At 32.8% G+C, this 18,267-nt stretch overlaps 1 long non-coding RNA gene across 1 annotated transcript; it reads right to left on the minus strand.

Moving 5' to 3' along the window:
- Window positions 1-15,307: 15,307 nt before the first annotated feature.
- Window positions 15,308-18,008, minus strand: LOC141380897 (uncharacterized). Its single transcript, XR_012400260.1, has 6 exons — window positions 17,980-18,008; window positions 17,557-17,663; window positions 16,534-16,660; window positions 16,272-16,357; window positions 15,928-15,970; window positions 15,308-15,830 (listed from the first exon to the last, which is right to left on the minus strand). It is a non-coding gene; the product is annotated as an uncharacterized lncRNA (long non-coding RNA).
- Window positions 18,009-18,267: the final 259 nt, after the last annotated feature.

Consider the following 18,267-nt stretch of genomic DNA (forward strand, 5'->3'; position numbering starts at 1 on the left):
GGGCTCCCGCCAGGTCCATAGAGCATGTGAGGGAAGTACGAGATCAGGTGGTTCTCGAGAGCACCCCTTTTTAAAGGAGGAAAGGAGGAGAATGGGTGGATGGGGGGTTTCTTCGGAAAACGAAGATAAGGGAGTAAATCTAGCTAGGCTACTAACAGTATAGTGAGTTAGGATAGATCCGATTGGCTAACTAATGAGTGTAGATAGGAGACCAGCTGCAGTCAATCATATCCCGTGCTTCTCTAGAAATTAGTTAAAAAAAACTTCACTTAAAATGGCATGGTTTGTCCTGTTTTCCCCACAAGATCAAAGACCCGGTATGTGAATTGGGTAAGCTAAATTGTCTGTAGTCTATGTGTGTGAATGAGTGTGTATGGTTGTTTCCCAGTGATGGGTTACAGCTGGAAGGACATCTGCTGCGTAAAACATATCTTGGATAAGTTGGCGGTTCATTCCGCTGTGGCGACCCCAGATTAATAAAGCGACTAAGCCGAAAAGAAAATGAATGAATGAATGTTTAAAATGTCAAGTACCACACTGAATACTGTCAAATGTGAAATTTTGAATAAACAAATTTATTTAGATGCTTACAATAATTATTACAATTTGTATTTACTGTATTCCTACTTAATAATTGCAAAGACATGGAAAGTAATGCAAAGAGATGTCAAATTTCAAGGTATTATCAGTAAAAAGTACTCCCATAATCATATATTTTTATAAACGTTCTTTTTTACTCATGAATTAAAATATAGATGCTTCAGAAGTGAAAGTTACAAAGAAGATAGCTCTGCATAAGCTAATAGATAAATATCATAATGAATTCATGACAGAATGTTTGTTTTGGAATGAACTTATGCTTTACTATTTAATATTTTCAGAACCTGTGGCTTCAGTTTCAGAGTAATATCACTGGCATTCAGGACTTCAGTATCCCTTCTGTTTTCTGTGGATGTTTATGAACACAACACGGTACAATTTCAGCTCCGGCTTCTTTATCGCTGTGGTTTACAAATACTCACAGCTTCTGATGATGAATTGCTTGTGATTTTTCTCATTTGTAAGCCGCTTTGGATAAAAGCGTCTGCTAAATGATTAAATGCAAATGAAAAAGAAAAGTCATATCTCATCAGGCACGGTGAAGTGAACCAAAAGCCATTGTTTTAATTTCAGGAGTCGTTCAAAGCATAAGAAAGAAAACTGTGAGAAATTACCCAGAGCGGTCACAAATAAGCTAATTAAGTCTTTGTAAATGTTGACTCTACAGTACGTATTTTGGGTAATATTGATGAAAAGAAAACTATGGAGCGAGACAGAGTTTACTGCTTAGTAGGCTCATTTTTTAGGCTAGGAATTATATTTTACTCATGATGATTATTTACATCAAAATACTCTTTCTTCATCACTTGTCAGACATTTTTAAATTTTCTACTCATAAACTAAATGTAGCAAAATACACTGCAGTCAAATGTCTGGAGTCGATATGAAATAAGGTTGTATTAGTGTAGTTATTGCAGTAGTTAACATGAATTTTTGTTGTTTACACAACTATTTTTTTAAGTTACCACAACTTCATTTATCTAGTTAATTCAATCTAATATTTATAGTCAATTAAACTTTTTTCTAGTTGCCGCAACTACATTTTCTACAATACAATACAAACCTTATTGTTAGACTTAATATATATGATATTTTGCTTGCATAACAGCACTGCAATACACCTTACAATAAGACAAAACAAAATATACGTACACAGACAAAAAGAACAGCAACTTAATATTTTCTAGTTAATTCAACTTGATATTTATATTATTTTAACTTAATTATTGTTGTTCCTGCAACCTAATTTTTGAAGTTTCTACAGCTTAATTCAAATTAACTAGTTATTATAACGTTTTTCTACCTATTTTTTAGTTTGCACAAATTTGATTTTTGTTGTTTACACAACTTGTTTCTAGTTAATTTTAACATTTCCCTGCTAATTAAACTTAATTTAATTTTATTTAATTCAACTTATTTTTTCTACTTCCAGCGATCTAATTGAACAATTAGACCACAACTTAATTTTTATAGTTGACACGACTTATTTTCTAGTTAATTTACCTTAATTTTTTCAGTGAATTGAACTTTATTTTAATTTATTTTTTAGTTCCCACGACTTAAATAAACCCAACCAGTTGAATTAACAGCTTAATTCAACCTAATTTCCCATCTTAAATCAACATATTTTTTCCACCCCACACAACTTAATTTTTCAAATTATTTTAACTCATTTTTTCTACTAAAGCGAATTCAACTTTTATTTTATTCAACATAATTTTTTTAGTTTCTCTGACTTAATTTAACATAACCAGTTAAATTAACAACTTGATTCAACTTAATTTTTCTAGTTAATTTATCTTAACTTTCAAAGCTAAAATAACTTAATTTTATTGTTCAACATAATTTTTCTAGTTCCAGCAACTTAACTTATAGCTTACACAACTTAATTTATTTTACAGTTAATTTAACTAAATTTTCCTAGCAAATTCAACAACTATTTAACCCTTTTTCTAATTCACATGATGTAAGTTAACCTAACCAGTCAAAGTAACTTTGTAATTTTGTATTTCCCCCAACTTATTTTTTTAATAGTTCACACACCTTAATTCTTCCAGTTCATTTAACTTAAATTTGCTAGCAAATTTAACTTCATTTTATTTTATCTAATGTAATTTTTTACAATGTAAATGAAGTTCTGTGACTTCATTTAACAAAATTTTCTAGTTCCCACAACTTATTTTTCTAGTTAATTCACCCTAATTTTACTTTATTCAATGTCATTTTTTCTAATTCCTATCACTTAATTTAACTTAACCAGTTAAATTAACTACTTAATTTAAGTTCCTGCAACTTCAATTTCTGAGCTAATTCAACTTAATTTTCTAGCTAATTTAACAAAACAAAAATTTTCTAGCAAATTCAACTTTAATTTAATTTAACGTAATTCTTCTAGTTCCCGTGTCTTGAATTAAATAAAACAATTAAATAAACAGCTTAATTTTTCTAGCTCTCACAACTTAATTTTTTATAGTTTACACAACTTAATTCTTCTAGTTAATTTAACCTAATTTTCCTAGCTAATTCAGCTTATTTTTTTTTTATTTATTCAGCCTTATTTTCTCTATTTCCTGCAACTTAATTCAACTAAGTTTTTCTAGTTAATTCAACTTCATCCTTCTAGTTCCCACAATCTTAATTTTCAGAGTATAGATATAAATAAAACTGTGTACACTGATGTATAAGAGCTGCTAAAGTGGATATGTATGACTCTGTTCAGAAAAGAAAAAAAAACTCCTTTGACAAAACAGCCTTTAAAAATATCTATTGTCATTGAAATCTACAGACGCAACAGATGAAGTGTCACAAAACAAACACTTAAATGCATATGATGTATTGTTTCTTCACAAATGACTTTAAAAAAAAAAACCTTACAGAAAGACAAACAGGCCAAAATGGACAGTGTTTTTGCCTTAAATCCACTTGAATGCACATCATATCATAATTATGACTTCAGTCTGTGAGCCTCTGCCATAACATCATTGATATCAGATGTGAGAAAGGCCTGAAATAGCCAGTCATCTCAGCTTTATCTTATCAGAGCTGATCCGAATCTGGAAGACAGAGGTGTGTAGAGAAGAGCGTCTATCAGAGGCAGGTGTCAGGCTGTAGGACGGGACAGAGACGCGTCCTGACAAAACGCCGCTTCACAGAAATGGAAATAATGACACTGCCGAGACCCTGTTCTCTCACTGAAAAGACTCTCTCTCTCTCTCTCTCTGGCTCTTTTCTCTAGAGGCCTGATTTCACCGCGTTAAATTTCTGTCACCCTCTCGGAAGCTCAATGAAAGGAAATAGAGCTGGAGGGAGGTGCAGGGTTTGATGGTACGGCTGATACGCTTCCTCGCACCAGGCTGGCAGAGAAACTGTCTCTTTTTAAGATATCCAGCTTTTGCCCCATAATGGTCAGCATGGATTATGGGAGTAACTTTTGTTATACTTTAAACAATCTGAGAAGCATTTTAAACGAAAAAAAAAATTGGTACAATGAGCAGTCATTATTCTCCTCTCAACCATCAGCTATTAAAATTCACCTTATTGGAACAAGCAAATTACTTTCAGCAGACCATGAATAGCCAATGTGAATTTACTCATTATTTATTAACCCTTAAGTGCTTCCAAATCTTTATAAAAAATGTTAGAAACCAATAGTCATTTTCATTTGTCACTGCAAAATTTGGAGTGCCATTTCAACTCTAAATGAGTTCAAATCAACTCTAATTGAGTAAACATATTGTCCAAATATTTTCAGTGTAAAAGTAACACTCTTAAGAGAGTTGCTTGTACAACACTATAAGTGAGTTATATTTACACAGTATCAACTTAAAAAACTCTGGTCTACAGGAAAAGCTGAAATGGCTAACGTTTCAAACATTCTACAAAATAATGTATTGTGTGTTCAACGTAAAAAAGAAGTAAACTAAATGATGACCAAATGTACATTTCTGAGTGTACTGTCCCTTTAATAAACCATAATTTAAATCATATTAGTCAAGAGTGGCAAATGCTGGATAAAATGCTGTAATTTGTTATGATGACACCTTATATTGTGCTAGTAGTTTTCTGTCAGATTCAGTTGTTGCTGATTTATTGATATCCATTAAGAATCCTAATTTTGTTTACAGAGCTCCGTAATAGGGTTACATCCCACGCAAGGTCAAAAGTACTTTGATTTTTGGGTAATATCCATTGCCTGAAATGCTTTGTTTTGGTCTCTGTAAACCCCTCCCTCTTAGAATGTGCTCGGCTCTGATTTGTTAAATCCAGGCCAGCTTGTTGTGATTGGTTTACTGTTCATAGCGTATGTGGGAAAACAAAAGCCCAGTTGCATGTTCATTTCAGCTCAGAGCTAAATTAAAATAGCTAAAATATTGTTAATAGTTTAAATTGAATTTGGCAAACATAAATTCACTTTTTTTTTGAGTCGGTGACATTTTCAGGTTAATTCAAAACTGATTCATAATTTTGTTTGTTAAAATATTTAAAATATATGTTGTTAATAATATGTTAAAGTGTAAGTAAACTCATGCTAAATAATAATAGTTTAGTAAAATTAAGTCAGTAAATATGTCTATAATATGACAAAATATTTCATTTTAATATGAAATATTTTTGTCAGTGCAATTTTATATTTTCACAATTATTTAGTTTTCTTGGTTTAGCTTCCATTTTTATATGAATAAAGTCATTAAAGATATTTAGAATGTAAAAAAATATTTGTAATAAAGTCTGTTCTCTCCATAAAAAATTGCAGTTTTCATTCCCATTTATATATATATATATATATATATATATATATATATATATATATATATATATATATATATATATATATATATATATATATATATATGTTTTACAATTATTATTATAATTACACTTTTTTTTCCTTCCATTTTATCAAACTGAGTAAAGTCATTAAAGGTATCTATAATGCAGAAATGTTGTATTTTTATTTTAAATCAGTTCTGTTCTGTCCAAATATCTGTTCTCTAAAAATAATTTAAACGGATAAAGATAGATAGAATAAATATAGAGAGAACATAATTTATCTTTAAGCATTAAATATTTTATCAGTGTATATAATAATAATAATAATAATAATAATAATTATTATTATTATTATTATTATTGTTCAAACTCTTGACCACAGATATATTTTTTTCTGTCACATTATAAATATCTTTAATGGCTTTACTAATTTCAAAATGAAAGGCTAAATTACATAATAATAATAATAATAATAATAATAATAATAATAATAATAATAATAATAATAACAACAACAACAACAACAACAACAACAACAACAACAACAACAACAACAACAACAATAATAATAATAATAATAATAATAATAATAATGTGGTGACCCCGGATTAATAAAGGGACTAAGCTGAAAAGAAAATGAAAGAATGAATAATAATAATTATAATACTAATAATAATACTTATTATTATTATTTTTTATTATTATTATTTTTGCCTTCCATTTTGAAATTAGTAGTCATTAAAGATATCTATAATGTGACAGAACATTTTTGTTGTGAATGAAATCAGTTCTCTCAAAATATCTGTTTTCTCAAAAAAATATTTGAATGGACACATATACATAGAATAAATATAAAGAGGACAGAATTCAGTAAAAAAAATTGTTACATATAAAAAAAAAATAGTTACATATAGATATATTTAAAGACTTTTAACGTTTAATCATTTATAAACATTGTACAGTTGAAATGTTTTTTGCAAAAACTCTTTCTAAAACATTGCAGTAAAAAAATTCTCTGTGGTCAAGAGTTTGAATCTAATTGGCTCTAATTGCTATTTGATTGAAATAATAATTATTCAAACTTAGAGAGAGAGAGAGAGAGAGAGAGAGAGAGAGAGAGAGAGAGAGAGAGAGAGAGAGAGAGAGAGAGAGAGAGAGAGAGAGAGATCCTAATCAAAAGACACTCACTGTAAAAAAATGAGTTCCACACAATCGATTTGTGTTAAGACAACATGAAGGAATTAAGTTAACTTATCAGTGTTTTTATTTAAGTGGATTGAAAATGAAACAATGAATTTGTCACAAAAAAAATCAATAATGGTGTTGGTTCAGCTCAGTTTTATTAAGTAGTTCAAACAAACAAGAGTGTATATATACACTATAGATCTGTATATAGTGTATAACTATAGATCTGACTATAACTATAGGTATAACTATAGATCTGTGTAACATTTAGATAATATTAAATTAAATATTATAAATAAATATTATAATTAAATAAATAAATAAAAAATAAATGGCAACATGTTTTATACAGAAGAAAAAGTTCATGAAAAGCAATTTTGTTCTTGGAAGGAGTAGAAGAAGAAAGGAGAATTAAGAAAAGCACTCAGGGATTAGATTGAGGAAAAATAAATTGCATCTCATCAGGCACAGTGAAGTGAACCAAAAATCATTGTTTTAATAACGCAGACTTGCAAAGCATGAGAAAGAAAACAGTGAAAAATGACTCGCGGTGTCGAAATCCATATTGCCAGCCAGCCGTTGGGTTTAATCACACAGATCCTCGGCAGGAGCTCGCGACGTTCTGTTGAGTGCAGCTTTTCACAAATTAAAAGTAAATAAATTGGATTAAAATTGGAATAAATTAAATAATTTATTATTTTTTTTTTTTTTGAAGAGGGAAGCATTACAAAAAGTAAGATTTTCTCAGAACTGGAGCTTCATGGTGGCTCAGTGGTTAGCATTGTCACTCCACAGCAAGTAGGTCACTGGTTTGAGTCCCAGCTGGGTCAGCTGGCATTTCTGTGTGGAGTTTGCATGTTCTCCACATGTTCTTGTGGGTTTCCTCCGGGTGCTACGGTTTCCCCCACAGACTAAACACATGCGCTATAGGTGGATTGAATAAACTAAATTGACCATAGTGTTTGAGTGTGCCTGTAAGAGTGTTTGGGTGTTTCCCAGTACTAGGTTGCAGCTGGAAGGGCATCCATTGCGTAAAATAAAGGGACTAAGCCGAGAGATGATGAATGAATGAATGAATGTAGCTTCATTCACAGTATGTGCTGCAGCTAAATATGTTTTGTGTCAGAAAAAGGATTCTGTAACTTTAAATGCCACAGCAGTTTGACCTCTGGGTCATATCTATTATTATTATTATTATTATTATTATTATTATTATTATTTTGAACAAATCTATTTGACTCTTTTATGCAAAAAGCCAATTTAGTTTCCTTAGCAGCCTGCTAAACTGTGAGACAGCGTGAAAAAAAGAAGAAGAAAAAAAGAGGCAATTTAAAATAACATATTAACGCATAAAGACATAATTCTTGTTTATTTTGCCTGCGCTGATTGAAAGGCGACTGAAATTCATTCATCACCGCCACTTCAGACTCAAGAAATGATTGCAGATTGTAAACATGTTTATGTTCAGCGTAGGCATTTATTGTATAATTCACTGCAGTTTCAATCACCGTTTCCTTTAGCTATAACTAACCTCTGAAGATTGGATGTAAAAAAAAAAAAAAACATACTAATTGTACTGTATGCTTCAGGGTCTGAAATATAACCAGAGCTCGAGCGGAAATGCTGCAATCTATTAAACTATTTGATTTAATAATATTATTGTTTAAAGAAACTGTAATATATACTTATTTTGTAATTTAAAACAATTCAAAAGATGGGTTTAAGGATGGATTGAGAGTTTTGTTCAATTGTTTAAGCAGTGATTGTTTCTGATTTTTATTTTTATTTAATCTGTAATTTTTTTTTACAATATATCAATAAAGAAATTAATATTTTTTAATTTAGAAAGAAAAAAAGGGAAGAGTTTTTTTTTACATTATATCAATAAAAAATACATTTTATATTATATTTATATTTATTTATATTAATATTAAAACGTTTTTAAAAAAACAATCAGTAAAGAAGTTTTTTTTTTACGATAACAATAAAAAATACAAACAAATTATTTTTTAATCTAGAAAAAGAAAGAAAGAGAAATAAGTGGATTGTTTCAAAAACAAAATAATTTTTTACAATAAATCAAGAAAGAAAGTTAGGAAGTTTTGTTTACAACCAGTCAATGAAAGAAAGAAAAACAGAAAGATTTTTTTTTATTTATAATATATCAATAAAGAAATACATTTTTTTTTATTCAGAAAAAAAGAAGTTTTTTTTTTACAACCAATTAGTAAAGAAAGAAAGAAAGAAAGAAAGAAAGAAAGAAAGAAAGAAAGAAAGAAAGAAAGAAATAAAGAAAGATTTTTTTACAATTAATAAATAAATAAATCAAAACAGAAAGAAGGGTAGATTTTTTTACAATCAACCTATAAATCAATACATAAATAAATAAACACATGAAGAAAGAAAGAAAAAAATAAAGACAGAATGAAAGAAAGAAAGAAAGGAACATTTGTTTAGTGCATAATACAATAAAACAATAAAAACGTTGACATATCAACTTCTATATATGATTTTTTTTTTACTCTGTGAGTCCACATAAAACTAGTGTCTAGTTTTGTTAATACTCCAAAAATGACATTTCTTTGTTCAAACTACTTATTTAAAATCAATTAAAACATAACAATTCTTGAGTTATTTAGAGGGAAACTTAAATGCATAAACACTAATAAGTTAACCTAATTCCTTCATGTTGTTCCAACACTGATTGTGTGGAACTAAGCATTTATTCATTTATTTATTCATTAATTTTTACAGTAAAATAGAGTAAAGCTGGCAAGACAATACGAGACAATAGGAAGCCTCAGAGGCATAAAGAAAGACAGAAAGTAGAAGAGTGCAGCTTACTGAAGCATTTCTACTCAGGTAATTACAGCATCTGTTAAGAGTTTTACGGATTGTTTTTCATCTCCACATGGCCGCCACTCCTGAAAACCAATTACCTCGGGTTGGAGGAGGCCAGATCACAGTGAGAAAAACGCAAAGAATAAAATAAATAAATAAAACACTGAACTTGCTATTTCTTTGTCTTTAGCAGAGTAAAATGATGCTCTATTTTCTGGTTTCTGTAAGTACACTAATCCTATACAGTTGAATAAAAAAAAAAAAAAAAACATTATGTACAGTAGAACAGTGGTTCCCAACTTTTTTTTTGCCTGAGACCCCCTTTTTCCCCGGAAAATATTGTAAGGCCCCCTCCACATTTAATAATATAATCGCTTATATAAGTTTGCAGTAATGATGACTAAAAATGTTGTTTTCAAACAAACTGTATGTTTATTGCTATATCTAGATGTGTTTATGCACAAATATTAGACTGATGTATATGGGAAAAAATAATATAGGCTATTACAATTTATTACTTGCATGTTATTTGTTATACTCTATCAATTAGTGTGAGTTTTGCTGTGAGGCGAATCAGTGAGACTGTTTTTTGTGAAGGACAGATTACAAATGTGTCCATTTTTGGTCAGTATAGGGCAGTGGTCCTCAACCTGTTTTTCACCACACACCGGTCAACGCTTGACAATTTTTCGACCATTGACTGTTTTCTCAGAGGATGGCAAACTGACAAAACATTGCTGTCACTCTCTGATACAAATTTTATTTATGGAGAAAAGTACAAAGGACTGCAGTGTTTGTGTGTTTTGTTTTTGTTTGATAAAATTAGTCTTACGAAATGTGAATATTCCATACAAGCTGAAGCTCATCGGTCAATTCTTGTCACGTGACTTGCGGTGCGCTCTTGGCCTAGGGTTCATTGGTGCGAGCTCGTCACACCATTGGAAACAACAAAACTGTGCAAACTCTAGAAATATGCGATATGCGAATGGCCCCTAAAAGGCCGTCGCCATTTGCAATCTCCATCAGTTGACCTTTTTACACAGCCATGCTGGATTCACCTGATTTGTTGACAAATGGGTTGTGGATCTATTCCGTTTCTTACTCATTTTGCTGCTTTTGGGTTAAATTTGGGTGCTTAAGTGACCGAGATGTAAGTGAGAGAATACGGTGATTTTTCAAAATAAAAGACTTTTCAAAATAAAAGATCGTTCAGACTCAGATAATAATAAAACAGAAATAATGATTTCTTGTGCAGCCTGGTACCAATTGATCCATGGACCGGTGGTTGAGGACCACTGAGCAAGAGGATAAAATGAACTATGGCAACATGATCATTCTCCTAATTGTCCACTGCTAAGATTTTTTTAAATATGACGCGACCCCCCACAAAGCTCACTGAGGCCCCCTTGTGGGCCGCACCCCACTGTTGGGAACCGCTGCAGTAGAACATCATGTGCCGTTTCATCAACTTTTGTCTACAGCGGATGCCCTTCCAGCTGCAACCCAGTACTGGGAAACACCCATACACTCTTACACACAAACATACACACGCAAACACACACACACTATGGCCATTTTAGTTTATCCAATTCACTAATAGCGCATGTCCTTGGACTGTAGGGGAAACTGGAGCAGCCCCACGCCAACATGGGTGGAACATGCAAACTCCACAGAGAAATGCTGACCCAGCCAGGACTCAAACCAGCAACCTTCTTGCTGTGAGGCAACAGTGCTAACCACTGAGTCACCATTCCACCCATTTGCATTACATTTCAAATCATATTTTGTTCTGTGACATGAATGACTTAGTGGATTTCGTCTCAATTGGGCTAATTTTAAAAGTTAGCAACACTGTTGTTCATGATTTAATTATAAATAAAAAAGTGTTTTCTTTAAAAATTTTTTTCTAAATTACAGCTTTCTAGGGAGTGATGTAAAATAAAAGATTGATAATTCATTCATTCATTTACTCTCTTCTCAGCTTAGTCCCTTTAATAATCTGGGGTCGCCACAGCAGGATGAACTGAAAAATTGTAAAATGAAAAATTGTTAAATGTTTCCAATTTAAAACCTTAATTCAAAAATAAATAAATAAATTAATTAATTAATAAACAAATAAATAAATTAATTAATAAAAATGTTATGTAATTATTATTAATATCATTCAATCATGTCATTTAAAAAAAAGTATTAATAAAACAAATCTGACCAAAAACGCAATAATGTTTATATCCTAAATGTATACAATTAATTTCTTTGACACTTTTTGCATGAGTACACCAAACTATGGTTTGACTAAAATTGGCGAACAATAAAAATATTGATATTTAAATACATTTTTGCCTTCTCAAATTCCATGGTTGCACCATTAAATGACTAAAAAAAAAAAAAACACATGAAGACATTTGAATACAGAAAATGCAGCCTGATCTCACAAGGAAACGTAACTATTTTACATTTTGTCATTTTAGTTATTAATTCAAAATGTACGACTTTAAAAGGCACCCAACTCCGCCCCTAAACCCAACCATCATTGGGAAATGAGCAAATAGTACTAAATAGTACGAATGAGACTGTACAAATTCATACGAATAAGCCACTAATGGTCTATTTCCATTAAGTGGTAAAATACAGTTCGGTACGCTTTTATGGCAGTTTCCACCGCCAAAAGGTACAAAAAAAGCAAACCGTACCTTACCACTTTTTGGGCACCCTTTCGAAAGGGTACCTATCGCAACAAAAGGGTACCAAAAGGTCCAGCAAGATGCGCAGCTAAAGGCTATTGGTTTACAGAGATAAGTCATTAGCTTGTGCACAAGATAGGAGAATGAAAACAAAGGAAGCGCCATTTTTAAATACACAGCAGAGACATTACACCATAATAATGTACACATAATAACGAGCCATGGTCAATCCGAGCTTAAACAAACCTTGTCGTCGCCTTGAGGAACAGCCACAAAGCCAAGAAGAAGAGCAGAATCTACAGTGTGCCTTGTTCTTCACAAAGCCATCTAAAGTGCGAGCACTTTTTCGAGGGAGCTCACGATCGCATGTCTATATTTGAAAAAATGAATTTCTTGAGCTGATGACAATGGCATTTAGGTGATTATTAAAGTGCTTCTGATATCAGATCCTTTCAGAAATGGAAAAACGTGTGGAAAAAACAAAGGAGAAACCCGACAAAACAACGAACCAAATTATTTTTTCAGCAACCTAAAACATAAACTGCCATGTTTAACTATTATCCTCACCTTTTGGTCTATTATGAACTTGGAATGATGAAATTACTTAGTAACAAGAGGTTACATGTGCTGGTGAACCATTGGTACCCTTTCGCCAGTGAAAATGCAAGCTTGATAAAGGTGACCTGTACCGACCCGTACATTTCCGTACTGTACCACTCAGAAATGGGCCATAAATCAAAAAGTTACAAATTTCCATAAGATTGTGTTGACAAATCATAATAAAAACAAATCTATCCATAACAAAAAAGGTATCATGCAATTATATTCACGGCATGCAGTAGTTTATTAAAAAAATCTGTACACTATACCATGCAATAAGTCAGTTTAATGATTAGCCCATAAGCAATCATGCGAAACAAATACACACACCGCACCATTTCCAAAACATCCTCATTGCTCAATCGTCCGCATAAGAGTCAAGTTCATAATTCAGATTAGAGCATCTGATAACGCTGAGTAATCCTGCAGGCGTTAATATTACTGTTCATTAAGGTGATGTTAGGCTTTAATAAGCTTCCTTGAAAAGGCCAGACACAAATATTGTTTTCCAGTGACACCAGGCGCCTTATCAGGGTCAAAATAAGCACGCGCTCATTTGCTTATTTTCTTTTTTTTTTGCTTCTTAATGAAATGCAATGGAACAGACAGATAAACGAGCCGAGCCCCCATTAACCGGTGATTAATTGATCTCATTTGTGGTGAACGCAACAGTCGCCTCTTTTCCCTCTGACCCCAATCTCCCATCGTCCTTCGTCATCAGAAGAATGACTTTCAGCTTTTCCCGCTACTACCCCCCCTTTTGTATATCCTTGCATGTTTCGGAGAAAACATATAAGCCGATTTGTGATCATATTTGAGCAAGTCTAGAGCTTTATTCTCCTGGAGCCCTGCCTGATCTGCTTTGCAACTCTGAACTTTTCTCTGTTTTTTATTTATTTTTCTGCTTTTCCCTTTAAACCGGCGTGTCTAATTGCGATGGCGTTTTTAATTAAAAGTCAGGGATATGTGGTTGTTTGCTTGGAATGAGAATTATCCGTTTTTTTTTTCTCCTCTGTATCTTCTATCTGTCTGGTTAATGAGAGAGAGGGAGGAAGAACCTGCTGGAGGACTTGTTGATATTTGTCCTTCTTTTTCTGAGAGATTAGCTTTTGAAGCTCCAGGATGTTAGCCATTCTGGAAGAGGAACGATAAGGAGATTCTAGAGTTTCTGTCATAAAACAAAACAAAACTAAAAAAAAACAAAGCAATCATTTGTTGGCAAATATTCAGTTCGGAGAACTTTAAAAGTGACCTTGTGCTTTTAATGCTTTGAAGTCGAAGAGGAACTAAGAACGACTCCGTGAAGAACTTTAGATATTCGTATATGACAGGAATAGCTTATAATTACTAATAATAATCTGAGCTCAAATGTGTCATCATACACAAATGAGTGTTTTCTGTTTATTTTTGCCATTAATAATGCTTTATATGAGCTTAATTTCTTTCTCGGTATCTTCTTTCTATCTGGTTAATGAGTGAGAGGGAGAAAGAACCTGCTGGAAGACTTGTTGATATTTGTCCTTCTTTTTCTGAGAGCTAGCGATTAGCTTTTGAAGCTCAAGAATGTTAGCCATTCTAGAAGAGGAATGATAAGGAGAATCTGGAGTTTCTGTCATTAAAAACAAACAAACAAACAAACCAAGCAATCGTTTTTTTTATAAATATTCAGTTCCGAAAACTTTAAAGTTTACCCCTTTTTTATGATTTAATATTAATATTATGGTTCTTCTGAGTGTGCCAGTTTAGGTTCAGTTCAACACACAGTTCAGATGTTTTTATTACAATGTGTTAAAAATCTATCTATCTATCTATCTATCTATCTATCTATCTATCTATCTATCTATCTATCTATCTATCTATCTATCTATCTATCTATCTATCTATCTATCTATCTATCTATCTATCTATCTATCTATCTATCTATCAATCCATCCATCCATCCATCCATCCATCCATCCATCCATCCATCCATCCATCCATCCATCCATCCATCCATCCATCCATCCATCCATCCATCCATCCATCCATCCATCCATCCATCCATCCATCCATCCATCCATCCATCTATCTATCTATCGTATATATAATTATTTGAGAAGTCTATTGTTTTTTAGGTCAACTTTTACAACTTTAACACAATCAAACCACTGCAGAAATGGTTTTAAAACGTGTCCCTGTATCTGTGGTAAACAGCGTTGAGTTTGGTGAACTGATGACCTTAATGACCAATCACAGTCATTTCTGTTGAGCACGCAAACACAATGGCAAATCAGCACTATTTAAGAATGTGCTTAACAGCGCACAAATGTTAGTGGATGGAAGTTTTTACAAATTTTTTTGTATCGAATGGTACCAGATTCCAGTACACAGCAAAATATGGGGACCCAAAACAACTCTATGGGTGTTAATTTCAACAATTTGAAAGTGTCTCATGGGGTCCACTCAAAACAGAGTTAAATCAACACTTTCAAAAGGGTTGGCACATTGACACCGAAGTAAGGGTTAATTTTAACTCTGGGCAGAGTTAAAAAATGTAACTATATTTAACACCGCCTGGTGTAATATATTGTTAATTTATTCAACTCTCTTAAGTGTAAATATGGTAAAAAGGTCAAATAGACTGTAAATTACAAAAGAAAAAACATTTTATTTGAAAACATTCACCACTTCAACAATTCATTCAGTTTTTAAAATGCAACAATGTCAAATATGCTTTAAATGTTTTATTAGTACAGACAGTATCAACAAAATATGTATGACCAGTGCTCAAAAAGGCTGTTTCAGTCCTTTGGTCCAAACTTGATGTTTCATCTGAGCAATTTGAAAGTTCAATATAGCGTCACTCATAGTTTTCTTCTGAAATTACATTTTAAACAACTTGGCGTACAAATCTTTCACTTCTGGTGTTTCCTTGGTCCTCCATATCAAACACAGCAGTTTAAATGAAGGTATAAATGCTGTAAACTTGTGTGAAACAAACTGGAGCTAGGAAATCTCATCAAGCATGTCCTGTGAATGAAGTGCTTCCCAGCCACAGGATGACCTTTTTATCCATGACGATGTAGTAGCTGCTGATCACTCGTCTGGTGGTTCCTGATGCACGGATATAGGGTGATGCTCATCTAAGAACTCTTCAAGACTCCAGCATGACTAAGAAAAATGTTTGAAAACAAATTGCAATCAAATTCTATGATATATTCAAAAGAACATTTAAAGTAAATAAAACATTCAAGAAATCTAAACTCACCTTTTGAAAATCTTAATGATGATCCACAACTTGACTCTCCCAGCTGGTTGAGGTGACAGGATATGGAAAAGTAGAAAAAACACATACATCACTGTTGGGTTACAATTAGGTTAACCACTATGACTAGTACTGGAAAAACAGGCAGCTGTCGGTCGAGAATCCTCAATTTAACACAACACTTGGAGCAAAATTTAGAGGAGCTTAAAATCTTTTATATCATTTAGTGATGCTGACTTCCCCAAAATATTGGCCACAGTGTAAAAAATATTCATAAACTTACAGTTTTCTGTAAGCGTGTGCGTGTGTGTGTGTGTGTGTGTGTGTGTGTGTGCGTGTTTCTTTACCAGATTCAACTTGTTTGGCCCTTTCAGGTCCAGTATTGACGCCACCTTTACTGGAGTCTAGCAGATGTTTCAGGTCCAAATATAATCTAAAATATTAGGATAAGCAGAAGAGGAAAAGTGCAAAGCAAAGAGCAAAACATTATTTAAGTAACAGTTCACCCACAATACAAAACTTTTCACCTTCATGTCATTCGTTATTCTTTAATGCTCTAATACCCTCTCAGCTTATTGTGAAACAAATACAGAACTTTATCAAACATACCTTCATTATTATCACCACATATGACCAAGAAGGTGTGCTTGGTCATTTCACCAACTCTGGAAATACACCATCCGTCTCTAATCAGCCACCGTCACAGGGTCTTGTGTTATTGTATAGGGAACTGTGGCTGTTAAAAAACAACGAAAAATTAGTATCTAACACATATGCATAACCTTCAGATAAAAAGGAGAGATGAACATCACAAAGTATGCCTCACACTTTTCAGATATCTTTTGATTCAGATGTTGATTATTGATAATAAATCTACAAATCAAACCTGTATCATCATTAGGCTGCTCAAATATGAATCAGTTTATTAATTTTACAGACAGGTGGCTGTTTACAACGCACTAAATTGTCTTTAATAAAACGGAAATGTTGTGTACAGTACATGCTAAGTTTAGCCTATAGTTTTAAGCACAATATCATGCGGGAGAAAAAGCTTGACTAAGATGTTCCTGACTACATAAATAGCCTAACTAACTAACGTCAGACATCCCGAGTTGGGAAAAGTAATTTTCAGGGGATACAGAGTTGATTTGCGGGAGGTAGCGGGAGAAATGAGTACCTGAAGAGCAATGGGAGGGATGCGGTGGAGAGGAGTGTGCAAAGTGTTTAATGACCGGGCGGGAGACGCGCGATTTCCGGGAGATTATCATTCATTTGCGGGCATCTACTTGGGCATCTGGGAGTTTCTGTGCATTTTCGGGATAACGTTAACGTTAGTCCTGCAACTTCCGGGAGACTTCTGTAACGTTAAATGTCTGAGAAAGTGCAAACGCGGTGATTTAAAGACATTAATGTTAACATTCCGACTTTAACGGTTGTCAACACTTAATATAATTCAAGCGTACGTTATCAAGCGAGTCTATGGACTAACGGTAACTTATATGGACGGCCACGAATGAACCAGTTTAAAGGGGCCGCGGTGTTTAAAATAACCAAATTAACGTACACGAATAACAAACAATCATATGTTTTAGTCAGGAAGCCTTTTACAAGTAAGCATATTCATTTACTCACCAGATATGTTTTAGAAACTCTCCTGAGCTTTTGGAAACCGTCCTGTGTTGCCGTTAGCATCCGGGCAGAGTAGGCTAGGCTGCTCCGGGGATTCCCTCGCTAGTTTGCTTCGAATTAAAGGAGAAGTGTCGATTTTATTTTACAGATGGGTAACAACGCACAAAATGGCATTAAGCGTGACAGAAATGTGTTGAACATGTACATTTGATGTTTTTATGCACTATGTATGCGTGAGCATATAAAAACATTCTTAAAAAGAAGTGAATAGTAATGCAGTTAAGCTAGATACACAAACGACCATGAATGAACCGCAGAAGTTTAAAATTGTCACTCCATTCTAAAGTTATTAACTTAACAATGTTTACAACTGTATTTCCTTAAAGAGAGTCAGTAAAATACCAACATTTAGGTAGTTTGACTCACCAGTTGCTGTTCTAAACCTCAGATGGAAAATGGCGTCTGGAAAATTCTTCAGTGACTGGAGCTGCATGAATTCCCGGATGTTGGAAATAACACCACCAAGTGTAGAAAAGATAACTCCTTGATTTCGCACTGAATAAAATCAATTCTAACTCTTATTATATTCTTTATCAAAATCTAACTCTTTAACGTCAACACTTTACTCTGAAATGCTTCAACACCGAGAATTTAACTCAGATGAATTTGCTGTGTATTGTGACAACTCTACAGTCCCTCCAGGATTTTACAGAA

This window comes from Danio rerio, chromosome 25 (genome assembly GCF_049306965.1).
Source record: "Danio rerio strain Tuebingen ecotype United States chromosome 25, GRCz12tu, whole genome shotgun sequence".
Classification (NCBI taxonomy): Eukaryota; Metazoa; Chordata; class Actinopteri; order Cypriniformes; family Danionidae; genus Danio; species Danio rerio.